General features: G+C 43.2%; 1 long non-coding RNA gene across 1 annotated transcript in view; it reads left to right on the forward strand.

The window, feature by feature from the left end:
* The first annotated feature begins 5,413 nt into the window (after positions 1–5,413).
* The window catches only part of LOC137434055 (uncharacterized), a 266,399-nt gene continuing 255,671 nt past the window's right edge, over positions 5,414–16,141 (forward strand). The window contains exon 1 of the long non-coding RNA XR_010985780.1: positions 5,414–5,460. This is a non-coding gene — a long non-coding RNA (uncharacterized LOC137434055). The remainder of the gene's footprint in view (positions 5,461–16,141) is intronic.

Raw genomic sequence — 16,141 nt, forward strand, 5'->3', positions numbered from 1 at the left:
TCACCCTGGACATCGGCGGTACTCCTGACCGCGTGTCCGTGGACCGCCTCAAACCGGCCCACCTCGACGTTGACCACCCCCCGCCAATGGCTCAGCCCCCGCGTCGGGGTCGCCCCCCGGCGGGCAGACCCCCGGCACCGCCCAACCCCGCCGGCACACCGCCCCCCCGGTCCCGCACCCATCCCAGGGGCAGCCGGTGGCATCCCGGCATCCCAGACGCCGCCAGCCGCCAGAGGGCGCTTCGGCCGGGTCATCCGTTTGCCCCGCAAACTGACCCTTCAGGTGCGCGGGAATTCTGGGGGGGCACGTGTGGCGGACACGATGGCTCGCTGGCGCGATGACATCATTCCGCGCACCAGGAGGGTGTCGGCCACGCCCGAGGGGTAGGCGTGGCCTCGGGATATACACGGGGCTCAAAGCCCCGAGCACGGCAGTGCTATAGTTTGATCCTTGGAATAAAGACGCTTTTGATTACATACGTTGTTGCTTTCTTTATTGGCAAGACAAGTCGTGCGCATAGCACCGCACTACATATGTATATATATATATATATATATATATATATATATATATATATATATATATATATATATATATATATATATATATATATATATACATACAAATATACATATATATATATATATATATATATATATATATATATATATATATATATATATATATACATACATACATATATGTATATACCGTATATAGATATGTGTGTAGTATGGTCTGTGTGTTTCGAGTAGGTTAGATTGGCATGTAACAAGGACCTGTTAGAGTAAGTCATTTGTTAGACGTGATGTTGAGGAGGTCCATTAATGTCTAATCTGTTTACAAATTACATCATATGTAATTTATAGACATGTTAGACATTAATTTTGTCGGCATAAACGCCTCTCGTTTGTGGATGCGTCACATGGGTACTGCAGGCCGTCATGATCTGTCGGGCTGGTGTGTGTTAGCCATGGTGGCATAATGTGCTGTGGAACCAGAAGTACCGATGTACTTTTTATTTTATTTGGGCCACCCCATGGGTGTGACTGCAAGAGGAGAACTCGGCCCAGGAGGAAGAAGAAGAGTGGAGAGATCAGGAAGCCTTGTGTGAGAGGATGTCCAGTGCAAGCTGATCACGGAGGAGTTTTGGAGGAGAGTCGAACTGAACGAACGATTGTGGTTTTGTCTGGATGAATTGACCGAAGCTGGCATCACCCTGTGTTTTTGGAGGAGGAAAAGGGTGGGCCTGGAGGAAGAATATGGAGGACAGACCAGGAGGCTTCAGTCTAGAAAATGACAAAGGGGGCCACGAGGCCAGGTTGAGGAGCTACTCGCCGCTGGCGCTGCTCCTGTCAGTTTTGCTTCTCCTTGGACTGACTTCGTCACTGGTTCTCGTCTCACACCTGGTTTCCAAAGCGGGCTATGTTGAGTCCTGTGTCCACCCTGCACATCATAGAGAAGAGGGAAGTCCTCAGCTGCATTCTTATATTGTTGTATAAGTGTGATTTGTGGTGCCTCGTGGGTTAAGATTTGTTTTATTTCTAATAATTGTGTGTAAGTTTGCACATTACCATTTCACTCGTTGTGTCCTTCGATTCGCTTGATTTGTACCGTTTATTACAATGTCTTGTTTACCATCTTCCCTGTACTTTTCTTTACAAAATAAACCCCTTAAAAGGTAAGGAAATGTGTTTGAGTCCTCTGTGTTTCTGTGTGTGTGTTGCCGTCAATTTTGGCCCAATTGAATGATTCTTGGGGAACGGTAAAATTGTAGCATTTATTGAAATAAAAGACGTGCGGACAATGCTGTCTTAGTGAAGCCTCAGAGGTGATTGTGTGTGTGTGTGTGTGTGTGTGTGTGTGTGTGTGTGTGTGTGTGTGTTTGTGTTTTTCACAATCTCTCGTTTATGTGTTCAATTACATGGTGGGCAATTCTGAGAGTAAATCTGTACCTAGTAACTGCATACACTTAAATCTCTTACTGAGACTGAGTGTAAATGTGTGATCATTTCATTCATAACATCCTTCTTCCTCATTTCTATGCATACCAAGATACATAACCCTTTTTATATAAATTGCGCCCCATTGATGATCACATCAATTATTACCCCACGAGATTGCAGAGCGAAAAGCGGGTGAAGTAATTGGTTCACTTTGTCTGTCTGTCTGTCTGTCTTCAGACATCAGTCTATGATCGAGGAGCAACTTGATTTTTATTTGAATTTTTTGAACATGTTTTCATGTTTTGAACATTGTAGAACACGAATCGGAACATTCATGTACACTGTACAGTTTAGCAGTACTTTGTATGTGAATTTGGAAAATTGTATGGAATGTCATCCTGGGCATGCATGCTTAGAGGAGTAAGGTAATTTTTTACTCTGTCTGCCCGTCTGGTGGTCAGACAAATTTGCAAATCATTCCAGACAAGGCAAACTACTCTTTTTAGGGACATAAAGGACCCAAACTCCAGACACGATGCATGAAGAACTAATGTAACATATTGTTACGGAACCCAACGTCGGCCTCTGTTCCCCTTAGAGGGGGGATTAATCCCCTCTTCTATAACTGACCGACGTGGTCCCTGACACTGCCCAGCTACCCCCGGAAAGGTAGGTGGCACAGCCCCGCTCGTACCGCGGACAGATGTTAATTGCCGAGCAGTTTTAGCAACCGCGGCACGAACTATTACCAAGGACTAGACCCGATCCTTGAACGTTGGCCAAATCGTGCCACAGGTTTGCAATGGGGAAAAGACAAAGATGACGGATGTGAAGAAGAGGAAGACAGAAGGTTGGAAATACGAATATGATTTATTTGTATCTATTATGTACACAATTAAAAGAAACCAAGGGACAAGGAAGAATAAGAAAATAAAGACAGAAAGAGGGACGGACCAGAAGGACACAGTGAAACTCTAGCTTACCTATAAACAGTCTTACTTAACCCAGGACAGAACAAACAAAGACAGACTCACACGAATGGGGAATGAAGGGTGGATTGGCTGGAGGGATCAGAAGGTTCAGGTCGGACCACAACTGGAAGGCTTTGGCAGGGCGCACAGCAAGCAGGTCCTTCCCGAGCTGGGAGCGAGCAGGGCGGCAGCGGCACACGTATCTCGCCCTCCCTTGACACGCCTCGGGCTCTTTTGTCCTCTGCTGCGGTCCTTTCCTCCCTCGGAATCGTCTCACGCGCCTCTCTCCCTCAATCTCCTGCTTTCACGATCATCGCACGTATAGCTCTCTTTCTCTCTCAAGCGCGGGGCTGACACGCCCTCCTCAGTTTTCGGTACCGCCCTCCTCCGCGCTGTGTTTCGTGCCCTTATAAGGCAATGGCATGATCTTGCTACCTTATTTGGGCAGAGAGTCGAACGGCGCGCCCCTCGTGGTGAGACACGGGCTTGTGTCCTTACTTGGGCATGGGGCTGAACACCCCGCCCCTCGTGGCGCGCCCTGGGCGTGCCTCTTCCCGGCGACCCCGCCCTTCCTGTCCAAACAGAGCACGGAGCACATCTTCATCATAGCGGCGAATGCCGCTTCCCAAGCCAGGCCAGTTGAGGAGCCGCGCACCCCATGCTTGTTAAGCTTCGTTACCCAGAGAGGGAGAGTTCGGCTGGAAAATGTCATTGAAGGGGAGCTATCCTTACTTGATTCGGAGCAATGGAGTATTAACTAATGGGATCAGAGCCTTAATCTAATACACATAATAAGGAGATAACTACTGAACAAGGAGGAAATCTATGAGTGGCTACGTGTGGTATTTGGAATAACTACGGGAACGACCTTTGACCTTTATACACAACAAATGGAGGAAGGAGGGTGATATTTTACAACAACAATAAAAAACACAATTCTCATATCCATAACAATATTAAATAAGGTGGTGTAAAAGACGATGCATCAACGGACTTTAAAACTTTTATTTTACTTCAATATAATTATTTATTTGAACACTATATTAGTGGAACACAAATCGCATTGTTGGCACTTCCACAAACCTCCAGTTTAGCAGTGCTTGGACAAAATATTACACCATTTTATGCGATCTCAACCAATTTAAATTTTTTTCTCCCACTCTCAGCATTGGGGAATGTCGAGATTTAGACAAAATTGTGGCTCGTATCAAATGTAGATTGTGCTCACACATGCAAATGAAGAGTTGAAAAGACCCTTCCCATGTCGTTTTTCTCCAAACTGCGCAAGTTAAGGTGTCATATGAAGTCTTGTTTGAACAGTAACAGCTATCTCCAATTAATTAAATCAACATTAAAAGGATGTTATTGCATTAGTGCTTGGAGCACAACACCTAGTCCCCAGATTTGTTGTACTTTTAAACGATTAAATTACTTGTAGTGCTAAAGTAATACTGCCTTATTACTTCTGCCACTGAAGGTGGAAGGAGGTTATGTTTTCACCCCTGTCTGTTTGTCTGTTTGTCTGTTTGTTGCGAAAATGGCAGATTTTTCAAGTACATTGGATGGTCCTGTGCGATATCCTGTCTGTTTGTCTGTCTGTTTTTCTGTATGTCAGTCGCCTACAGGCCACAATTTTAAACCGATCTTTACAAAACCTCACCAAATGGTAGAGTTGGTCATAAGGAAGAAGCTTATTGATGTTGAGGTCAACAGGTCAACATAGACCAAAGGTCAACAACTTTGTCAATTTTCCAAATTTTCAATTTTTATCTGATTTACTTGAAATTTGAAGAGGATTTGCATATCTGGTCACTGAATGTGGATCTGATAATTTTAAAGTGATTCTTCACCATTGAGTGATCTTCTGAAACCAATATATACCATGATATTTCAAAAAGTTATGGACTAATTCGGACGAAATTTGGTGGAGAGGTTGGGTGTGTGATAAGGCCAAAATTATTATATTTTGGTGAAGATCCGGATCCGGATCTGAGAATTGCAAAGTGATTCTTCACCATTCAGTGATAGGGCCAAAAACGATATATAGAATGATATTTCAAAAAGTTTTGGACGACTTGTGACAAAACTATGTGGATTTGATTCAGGTCCGAATCCAGATCTGGCCTATCGGTGGGATAAAAAAACATAAACTTGCTCAACTTGGCAGAGGTATTATATGCGCTCTACCGAATGCTGTTATAGTTTCTAATTTCATGATTGGTCGATCATCACCTGTGATCTATTCATCCAAGGGGTTTCAACACATGCGGTTTACACACATTGCCACGACCAACGCACAGATGAGCGAAACGGTTCCTCCACTATGATAAGGGGTGGGAACTGGAAGGAAGAGGGTGGGGTGGAGGAGGATGGATATAAGGGGGAAAAAACAAAGCTATAAATCTGCCAAGCACCCGAGTAACTGCTCATAAACAGAACCAGTTATTTATGCTGAAACTACCCAGCGTTTGATGACAGATCTCCACAAGGATGGACCACCACCCGTGAGAAACAGCAGGCAATGGTGGCATCGCTTTTCAGAAGTTCGTATTAACACCAGTCTCTGGCAGAGCTGTTTCTGCCTTAACGACTTATTTGACAGGAAATAATGGTTAATTTGAAAATCGTACAGAAACAAAGCTTGACTATAAGCCAAAGCACAGAGGTGATGTGAGTGATATCCTTTTGAAGGCTTTTATTAATATTTTCCCAGGATCTTCAACAACCCTTTTAAGAAACCGATTTCTATTCTAATCCGCTCCCATGTGTTGTTCACTGTGTGAAAGGCTTCTTCATCTCTGATTGAAGTGAATTCCTCCGAGAGGATTGAGTTAAGAAGGATTTAGGGATGGTGCCGTAGGTAAAGAATAAAAGTCATTATAAAAGAAAGGCAATGAGTCAATTTTGGGTGAAACAAAATTTTTTAAAAAACCATTACCTATTATCTGTACTATGAAAGTGAATTTGTAGATTTTTTTTTGTTTATATATTTGTTTCTTTGTTTATATATGCTTCAAAAACTAAAAAAAGCACTGAACTAAATCCAAGCACATTTTACATATTGCCTAAGGTTACCCCAAGTATGGATTCTGTCAGGGCAGCATATCTGGGGGAGATGGTTCAGGGTTGGGGGGAAGACCCCGGGGTTCAGTGTGGGGGAAAGACCCCAATTCTCTCTCCGTAAATGTGTATCATATAGCGCCACCCGTTGGTATCCGACATCACAAATCATCATCTTCTTATATAAATAAAGTTTAAACAACTGAACAATATCACTATATATTATAGTAATGTTGAAATCTGAGTGAAAATAATTTTAATTTTTCAAAATGTTTCATTTCACTCATTTTAAGTGGAGGTTCAAACCAAAGCATCCATCAGTGAGCTTTGCAGCGCAGTGGAAGTGATTTTTGTGAGCGCCATATATACACAAAGAATTAAGTTAAGCACCCCTACACTACGAATTAAGGTAAGCACCCCCTAATATATATTCTTTGTGTATATGTATACATTGGCATATATTCTAAGGTATGTGAGATCAAATAATGATTGGTATGACATTAGCAATTATCCATTGATGAAATGCAGATGAGTGCACTCATCTGTGACGTAGGGTTGAGTCAGTGATCCGATCACGTGGGTCCTACACACGTTATTGACGCAAAGATCGCTAGAGGTCTTCTCAGAACAATGACTGTACGTTAGAAAACATAAACGTCATCCACACTGTCCGTGATTCACCTATAGCTCCATACTTAAATTGAGGTGAAAATATGCCTAAAATTCCCAAAAAATTTCACCTTACATTATTCAGAATAAAATATTGAAAACGGCATGATTGTTATGTTTTTATGTGACCATAATATCACTTCTCCAGAAAATATAGCAATATCATGGGTATATTACACTGTTTTGACGACAACAAACTTGTAATGTGCGAGGTTGTAAAGAAACGGGGGGGGTGCTTAACTTAATTCTTTGTGTATATAAGCAGCAAGGATGGCTGATGAAGGTGATGTCAGCTGACTTCCAAGCAGATGGAAGATGACCTTGGCCAAATGAAAGAATGAATGTTTGTGAAGTTCAACATGTTGTCTTTTGATTAGATCCGTTGGCAAAGTGATGGGTGAATATGCCGAGTGTCTACATATTGGGAAATGACTGAAATAACAATATGCATCTTTCCATCCCGAAATGATCAACATCATAATTTTGGTATTTTCAATTTTTCTCACATTCTTCCTGTCATATGTTTCAATGTTCATTCATGTATCTTTCCCACTTGTCCTTGATAACACAGACTGACCACTTAAAAAGCATGTTTTACTTTCAGTGATTTATTAGACTGCCCATTGCAGAGTTGCTTGCAAAATAAATGTAAAATTTTTATGTCAAAGGACTTCTCTAGATGCAGGTACAACGTTTTTGGTTTTGTTTAATGGCAAATTTGAATGACTTGTCAGTGGGCTAAATTGTAATGGCGGGTATTAGCACCGTTTTGGGTGATCCTGCAATTGTTGCCTGGGGTGTGTTTCATTACCAATAAGCTTGCTATCGCTTGCCAAGCCAGCCCGTCCTTATAAACTGTTTATATGGAGTGCTTGCTTGAGTGCTTAAGCCGTTTGGCGAGCACCCTACAAGCTGCTTGGTAATGGAACACACCCCTGCAGTAGCCATTCGCTGATGATGACACTTCTGTATTTTCACACTACTCAGCCTTGACAACTCTGGCTAGTTACGTACAAAAACTTTAATTTACCATCCAAATTGCTCATCCATTTGTCCACTGTATTGCCCAGACCGCCAACTCGATCGTTCCCGAAAAAATAAAAATAACCCGGCTTATATAGGGGAGAGTGGGGTAAGATGAGCCATTTTTCAGTAATGCCCTTCTGGACATCAAATATAAAGTGCTGTGCATCAGAGCCATAGTGATTATGATGGTGTAAATACTTGCTTCTCCCCTCATACACATGTTACCATTTCATTTTCATGTAATTAATTAGCAGAGGCCTTCAAAAAAAAGTTGTCTAATGGCTCATTTTGCCCCGATGATGGGGCAAGTTGATCATGGGTTCGGGGTAACTTGAGCCAGTGGGTAAGTTGAGCCACAAGAAAAAAAACAGCATGAAACATTTTGTGTCCCATCAAATTCACCGGCTCAATACAGGACAGAACAGCAATAAAACAAGTTTGAGACAAAAAGTTTAAGTCCAGATCCACTGGAAAAGCTTATTATTGATAAAACACTGAGAAAACCCATTGAAACTGGGAATGCATGAAGTATTAATGAATACACATTTTTTAAACAATCACGCAAAAGCTGTTGCTTATAGCTTTAACAATGCAAAACAAGACAAAGTAGTTTCCTGTAAATGTTCACGTTTTTCAGATCAGATTTTTCAGTTCAATAATTGAAACTTGATAAATGCTCCTCTCCCTTGTGTGAAATTTACGCACATGTAAGAAGCACCTCGTGTCTATTACAAAGTAACATGATGTAATTGATCTAATGAAATTTAACAGTTTGAACTGAAATAATTATACATGTAGGGGAAGGCGGGGCAAGTTGAGCCAGTTTTTGTTCTTGGAATGTTAGGACTGAACTTACTGATGATCTTGCACAAATGAGTATCTTGCCTTCTAATTTAATCCTTGGGAAACATTTTGTAGCTAGTTCTTACTTTCTATCCCCACACTGAAAGTCACTGTGACCTTTGAAAAAACGGAGGCCAAATGGCTCAACTTGCCCCGCCTGAGGGGTAAGTTGATCCAACCTCTGGGGTAAGTTGTACCTCATAGGGGTAAGTTGATCATTGCCCCAAATAAAGATAACTAAAGTAGAAAACCATTGTTTTGCCAGAAAAATATTTAATGTTGTAAAGTTCTACAACACTGAACGAAATGATTACCTTGTGTTCATGGTTATAGTAATCAGTTACGAACAAATTGAGTCACTCTCATAGAAAAACAAGATTGTCAACTGTGGTAAGAAAAGTCAACTCAATCCACCTGTCACAGTTTCAAGTCACAATTAAACAAAAAGTATCCCAAATAGTTGATCATTGCCCCAAATAAAGATAACTGAAGTACAAAAATTGGTCTGCCTGAAAAATATTTAATGTACTTGTTACAACATTGAACGAAATATTTACATGTGCCTTGTGTTCATGGTTATAATTCAATGTGGCAGCTGGATTGAGTTGAAAACAGCTGCCACAGTTTAAAGTCACAATAAAACAAAAGTGTCCCAAATACACCCAGAAAGGCCAACAGTCAGACTGTGGCAATTAAGGCACAATATCTTGCTCATCAATGCCAGCTTCATCATTTGGATCTGGAACTAAAACTAAAACATGTCAGAAATCAAGTCAATTAAGCTGCCAAACTGACAAGTCACAATTGAACACAAGCTGTCCAGAACAACGGGCAGAACTGCCAACGCACTTAGGCTGTGGCAGCTTACGCACGATGTCTTACAGTTCAAATCCTGCTTCATCCTTTGGGTTTGGAACAAACACTGGGTTGTCAGATCCAACTTTTCCAGCAACCTTCTGCAGGAAGACACCTTCAAACTGAAATTCATCTCCATTCAGTACATCAACCCAAGCAATGTAATGCACAAATCTTGATTTGCCAGCACATTTGCCCGAGCTTTGCTCGGAGCGCTTGAAATGGCAGCACGGCAAGGAATGCTCCCCGGGGAGTGGAGATGGTACACCCAGTGTGGTGCAGGCTCGCAATGTATCCAATGACCGGGGTAATAATATGGTATTCTGTAAGCGCTTTGAGCCTTTGGGGAAAAGCGCATTATAAATGCTAATTATTATTATCTCCACCAACATGAGTTGGCAAGTTGAGCCAGACCCTACGGGGCAAGTTGAGCCAACTTGCCCCGTAGGGTCTGGCTCAACTTACCCCAGTCTGAACTTTCTGAGATGTCTCCACATACACACATATTCTATGCATCCATCGTATTAAAGTCTATGACAAGAATGGAGACACATACCTGGACTAACAATTGTCATCTGATATCCATATTATATCTATGCTGCATATGGAAGAAACGTGAACTTACCTGTTTTACACCTTTTTACTTTTATGGCTGAAAATTGGATTTTTCCCTCTGCAACACTGGTTTCTGTTTCAATTTAGAAAACAATATGGCAGAATTTGGAGTTATGCAATGGGGCATCTATAGATGGCGCCACCACAAAGTCTGACTCATTCATAACTGGCTGGGAGGTGGTGGCTCAACTTACCCCTATGCTCAACTTGCCCCGCCTTCCCCTATTGTGTTCTGATTATTAGTAAGACACATGAATTATCAGTAAACTTTGGCTGAATGTTCATACATATGTAATCGTCAAGATTTATCAGTCAGATATGCTGATGAACTGGTTTGTATTTCAAATAATTATGAAGAACAACCACGTGCTGTCTTCCTTTTATAGTCCCAAGGCATTTTCCCATTTACCTGTGATTAATGCAAAAATATTTACATAAATCATTCTTAGGAATAGGATTTAGATCTATACACAAGTATCGGTGTTACAAGAACTACAGTTTTCAACTCCAACTTGCGTATAAAGCAGTAACTTTATCTTGCACACATGTTCATGGGGTAAGATGAGCCATGGCTCAACTTGACCCGACCCAATTGATCATCTTACCCCACGGGCGCCACTTTGAATATAAACATGCTCATTTCACGTATTGATTCAATTTACAATTCATACTCAGGTAAATAATTTACACCATTCATGTTCACATTACTACATAAACAATTCATTAAGCTTCCATTAATTCTATTGTTATCACCCTCAAAACACCATAACTCAAAGTTGGGGAATTCCGAAAAAAATACAAATTTCATTAGATCTTACTTACCCCAGCTTCATATTCCTCTGCATGTGTACTCGGGAAGAAAGACTGTTGCTATGAAAGTATAGATGGCGCTCTCACACCTTCAAATATTTCACTTTCTAAGAAACATGGGGTGGCTCAACTTACCCTTAGGCTCAACTTACCCCACTCCCCCCTACATGAAGTAAAAACATGCCTACTATTTATGCGCATATAGAATACATCATGGTTATATAGTTCGGATAATTCAAATTGTGAATATGAGATTTCCAAAGGTGTATTAGTCATACCCTAAAAGCAACGTGGTGGACGCAGGATTTTCTTCCTCTATTGTGGGTGGAGTCAAGCCAGCTCTCCAGCCAATGGGTTTGAAGGCTTCATCCACATGCAGCTTCATTACATTTTTAATATATAAGATAAGGAAGTGATTTTGATGAGAATCTATGGATCATTGGGATATCCACGGCACAAAGCTAACCCGATTAGAGGAGTTGGGAATTTAGGAGCGCAGGAATTTCATCCACCAGAGAGTTTTGGATGAAAATGAAAGTAAAGACGAGGTACGCACACCAGATTCTGAGCTGTCTATCCTGGTTTCAAATCTCGGCCAGGTTATATACTGTCTACCTGGTGTTTCGCAGGCAGGGTGCTTTATCAATGTGTAATGCCCCTCGAATAGACGTTAAGCTGGATGTCCCATCTGCGAGGATTAGTTGATGGAAGTTAAAGATCCCATGCTGTTCTTCACAAGGAGTCGGTGAGCTTTTGCAGGGAACCCTGGAAGAAATTCTAAATTCCTGCCCTGACATGATTGCTGGGAAGGCATGGGCAAACTATCCAGCATAATCCTTGCTAACAGCTTGGTTTATTCATGGAATTTCACATGATAAAATTCTCTTCTATCAGTGCTTTTACAAAAACGAATACATTCATGTCGCATAAGTGATATATTTAATACAATATTTTTGTGAGGTATTGTAAGAAACTATATATTTCATTTAAAATTACTGGTTATTTGCCATATGCCTTAACTATTCTCATAATACTCATGTAGACTGGTTGATCCGAGAATTACAGATGACATAATTTTTTTGAGTATTTATTTTACCCCGTGCGGTATCGGTACCACCATTGTAATTAGCCCGTCCCCTGCGCCAGCGGGAGACGGGTTTTGCAATCACTTCTGTGTGTATGTCTTTGTGTGTGTGTGTGTGTGTGTGTGTGTGTGTGTGTGTGTGTGTGTCCGTGTGTGTCCGTGTGTGTCTGTGTGTGTCCGTGTGTGTCCGTGTGTCCGCCCGCGGCAGGCCATAACTTTTTACCATCTGAGTTTTGTCATCAAATTTTCACCAAAGCTTTATTATGATAACATTGTCACTTTCCTGGCGATTAAAACCTTTCCAAAGAACGGATAGCCGAACAAGCTGTTACTCCAAGGCATTCATCAAATGTGGCGGAGTTAATATAGGCCGGGGGGAAGGGGGGGGGGGGAGGAGGAGGATGCTAAAGAGCGCTTACCTGAACGGATCCCACCCTCAGTCCTCAAACCTGTGGAGAATAACTCAAACCGAGGTGAGATTAGAATGTACAAAAATGCCGGCTTTATTAAGCGGAATGCCAGTAATACAAAATAAGATGCGCGATAATAAATAATAATAATAATAATAATACATTTATTTTATATAGCACTTTTCAAGAAACCCAAAGACGCTTTGACAGAGTACAAAAAACAAGTGCAAAAAGACAAAAATCAAGAGGTAAATAATCAAAGCAAAAGGAAGGAGAAGGAGAAGAGATAGTCAGGGGTTAAATGATGTGGGTTAAATGTTAAATGCAGTGTTGAACAGGTGGGTCTTGAGTGATGTTTTGAATGTGGTGAGTGAGGAGGAGTCTCTGATGGTGTGAGGTAGTGAGTTCCAGAGGGTGGGAGCAGCGATGGAGAAGGCCCTGTCCCCCCAGGATCTGAATTTGGTCCGGATGGGGGGGGGGGTCAGGAGGTTGGTACCAGCAGAGCGGAGGTTGCGGGTGGGAGTGTGTCTGGAGAGGAGGTCAGCCAGGTAGGGTGGGGCCAGGTTATGGAGGGCTTTGTAGGTCAAGAGGAGGATTTTGTACTGGATTCTCTGGGGGATGGGGAGCCAGTGAAGCTTGTAAAGGACGGGGGTGATGTGGTCACGGGTCCGGGAATGGGTGAGGAGACGGGCAGCGGAGTTCTGAATGTATTGGAGTTTATTGGTGATTATTGAGGGTGAACCATAGAGGAGGCTGTTGCAGTAGTCCAGACGGGAGGTGATGAAGGCGTGGATGAGGGTTTCTGCAGCCGTGGAGGAGAGGGATGGACGGAGACGGGCGATGTTTTTCAGGTGAAAGAAGGCTGTCTTTGTGATCTGTTTAGTGTATTTGTCGAAGGAGAGGGTTTGGTCAAAGATGATGCCAAGATTCCGGATGTGAGGGGAGGTGGATACTGGGAAACCGTCGATGTTGAGGGCAAAGTTATGGGTGGATTTGGTGAGCGTTTTTGGGCCAATGATGATTATTTCAGATTTATCATAGTTGAGTTTGAGGAAGTTGATTTGAAGCCAGGATTTTATTTCAGTGATGCAGTTTGTCAGGATAGAGTGGGTGGCGGTGGAGATGGACTTGGTGGAGATGAAAAGCTGGATGTCATCGGCGAAGCAGTGGAATTGGAGACCATGACGGCGGATTAAGTGACCAAGGGGGGACAGGTACAGGATGAAGAGGAGGGGGCCAGGAACTGAACCTTGGGGGACACCTTGGGGGAGGGGAGCAGTGGGGGATTTGCAGTTATTGATGGAGATGAACTGGCATCTGTCAGAGAGGTATGATTTGATCCAAGAGAGGGCAGTGCCGGTAATGTTATAGGTGGTTTCAAGTCGGGTGAGGAGGATGGTGTGATTGATGGTGTCAAAGGCGGCGCTGAGGTCGAGGAGGATGAGAATGTTGAGGTTGCCAGCGTCAGAGGAGGGGAGAAGGTCGTTGGTGATTTTGAGGAGAGCAGTTTCAGTACTGTGGTTGGAGCGGAATCCGGATTGGAATGTTTCATACAGGTTATTGGCAGAGAGGTGATGTTTGAGTTGAGTGGCTACAGCGCGTTCCAAAACTTTTGACAGAAAGGGTAGGTTGGAGATGGGTCTGAAGTTGTTTAGGGTGTCAGGGTTGAGTCCAGGTTTTTTCAGAATGGGGGTAACAGCAGCAATTTTGAGGGATGGTGGGACGATGCCTGTAGACAGGGAGGAGTTTATTGTTGCAGTGATAAGTGGAGAGAGAGCAGGAAGGGAGGCCTTGACAAAGCTGGAGGGGATGGGGTCAAGAGTGCAGGTGGCAGTTTTCATTCCTATGAGGAGTTCAGAGAGGTCAGTAGGGGAGACTGGGGAGAATTGAGACAGGGGTTGGCAGTAGGGGGGGCAGGTGGTTTGAGGGGGAGCTGGTGCGGTGGTGGTTAAGCTGTTGTAGATGTTGCCAATTTTGCTTTGGAAGAATGAAAGGAAAGAGATGCAGTTGTCTACTGTGAATGACTAGGTGGTGGTGTTCAGGGGGCTGAGGAGTTTGTTTATTGTAGAGAAGAGTGCTTTTGGGTTTCCGGAGCCAGAGTGGATAATTTGAGAGTAGTAGGCGGAGCGGGCGCGGGAGAGGGCATCTTTGTAGTGTTGTAGGTGGTCCTTGTAGGCTTGGGAGTGAATTGTCCTTGGGAGTGTCTTGTTGTTGATGATCTCATCCTTGCAGCGAAGTTGAAAGTGAAATGTTAACGCGTGTACACCCAGTATAAACAAGGCCACAAACCACTTGGGAGTGTCTTGGGAATAATGTCCTAAATTTGGACATCCCCACAACAGACTTGAAACACGGACACAGGGAAAGATAACGATATATAAAATAACTGTGTATGGTTATTTCATGCACTTAGCTCTGATCACTGGCGGGGGGTCTCGCCATGGGTCGTAAAAATCATCCAGGGTGTTGGCGGGAACCGCTCGCTCCCGCGTTGCTAGGCCTCTGCATGCCCTCGCTCACTAGGCCGCGCCTGCCGGCTCGCAACAGTCCTGTGCGAATCGATCGGGCCGTGTGCAGCTCGCTCCTCCAGCCGGGCCTGTCCCCGTAGTCCCCGGTGGGAAGCTGCAGCCCTCGGTCCGCGGCCCTGCACTTTTCCTCTGCACATCCATCAGTGGTGTGTCCGAACACGGACGGTCTGACCACTTCCTTGAGCCCATGGTCCAAGTGCGATCGTTCGCTTTATTGTCCAGAATGAGAAAGACAAATGCCGACTGCCGCGATCCTGACCAGACACAGAGAGCAGAGAGAAGCGAAGAGAAGAGCGAAGCGAAGAGACGAGAAGAAGCGAGCCCAGAGCCATCACCCATCATTATGATAACATTGTCACGTGGTGGAAGCGAAGACCGAAGACCAGAGAGGGGAACACGTAATGTCCGCTAGCGCGTCCTTTTATCACCCAAGCTCTTACATCATCGGCCGTGCTTCCCAATCAGCGAGTCCCTTCTTACCATTCCTCCTGTCAATCATGAACCCTGACCAACCACGGCTCCTCGGGGTGTAGCTTCGGCCTGCCCGTCCTGTGTGTGCCTCCCAAGTCGGGATTGTCAGCTGAAGGGCTCAACGCATGACTTCCGGTATGTTTATTATTGAGTGTTTAAATGTGGGATTCTAGCCCTAAGTGTATATGGTGCGGTGCCAAAAGAGACAAAGGAATAGATACAGAGGTAACGATGTACAAGGGATATTTTACCCATAATGCCTGAGCTAATAAGCACAAGAGCCACCCTTCGTATGGCCACACGTAACACTTCATCCGAACACACGACCTACCTGATCCCTACTTATTACATGGTGGTTCTTCTTCTTCATGGCAATCGGAGCATGCTAATTAATGCAAATCTACCTGAACTAAAGTAATCACTGCCTACCCCCTACAAATGTAACAATATGGAGAAGGCAAATTAATAATTTTATCAAAAGGTCAAAAGGTCCAAGGTCAATCTCACCTAAATTCATGAATTTTCATCTGATTGACCTGAAATTTTAATTTACCATTTGAATTTTCTCATCAAATTTTCAACAAAGCAAAATGAGAATATGGAGAAGGCAAATTAATAATTTGGTCAAAGGTTAGCGTCACATAAAATCATAAAACCTGAAATTTTAAGAATTTACGTATCGGGTCACTGATTTGGCTCACCAATCAAAAGCTAGAAGCTGATCTTTTTTTTTTTTTTGATCAAAAGCTCAAAAGTCAAGGCTGCATAAAATCATAAATCTTGATGTTGTATTTTTAAAAACTGTTTTCGTTATTTTGAGCATATGGGAGAAGATGAAGACGTCTAAATGCAA

The sequence above is a fragment of the Myxine glutinosa genome, chromosome 10 (genome assembly GCF_964187855.1).
Source record: "Myxine glutinosa chromosome 10, kmMyxGlut1.1, whole genome shotgun sequence".
Classification (NCBI taxonomy): Eukaryota; Metazoa; Chordata; class Myxini; order Myxiniformes; family Myxinidae; genus Myxine; species Myxine glutinosa.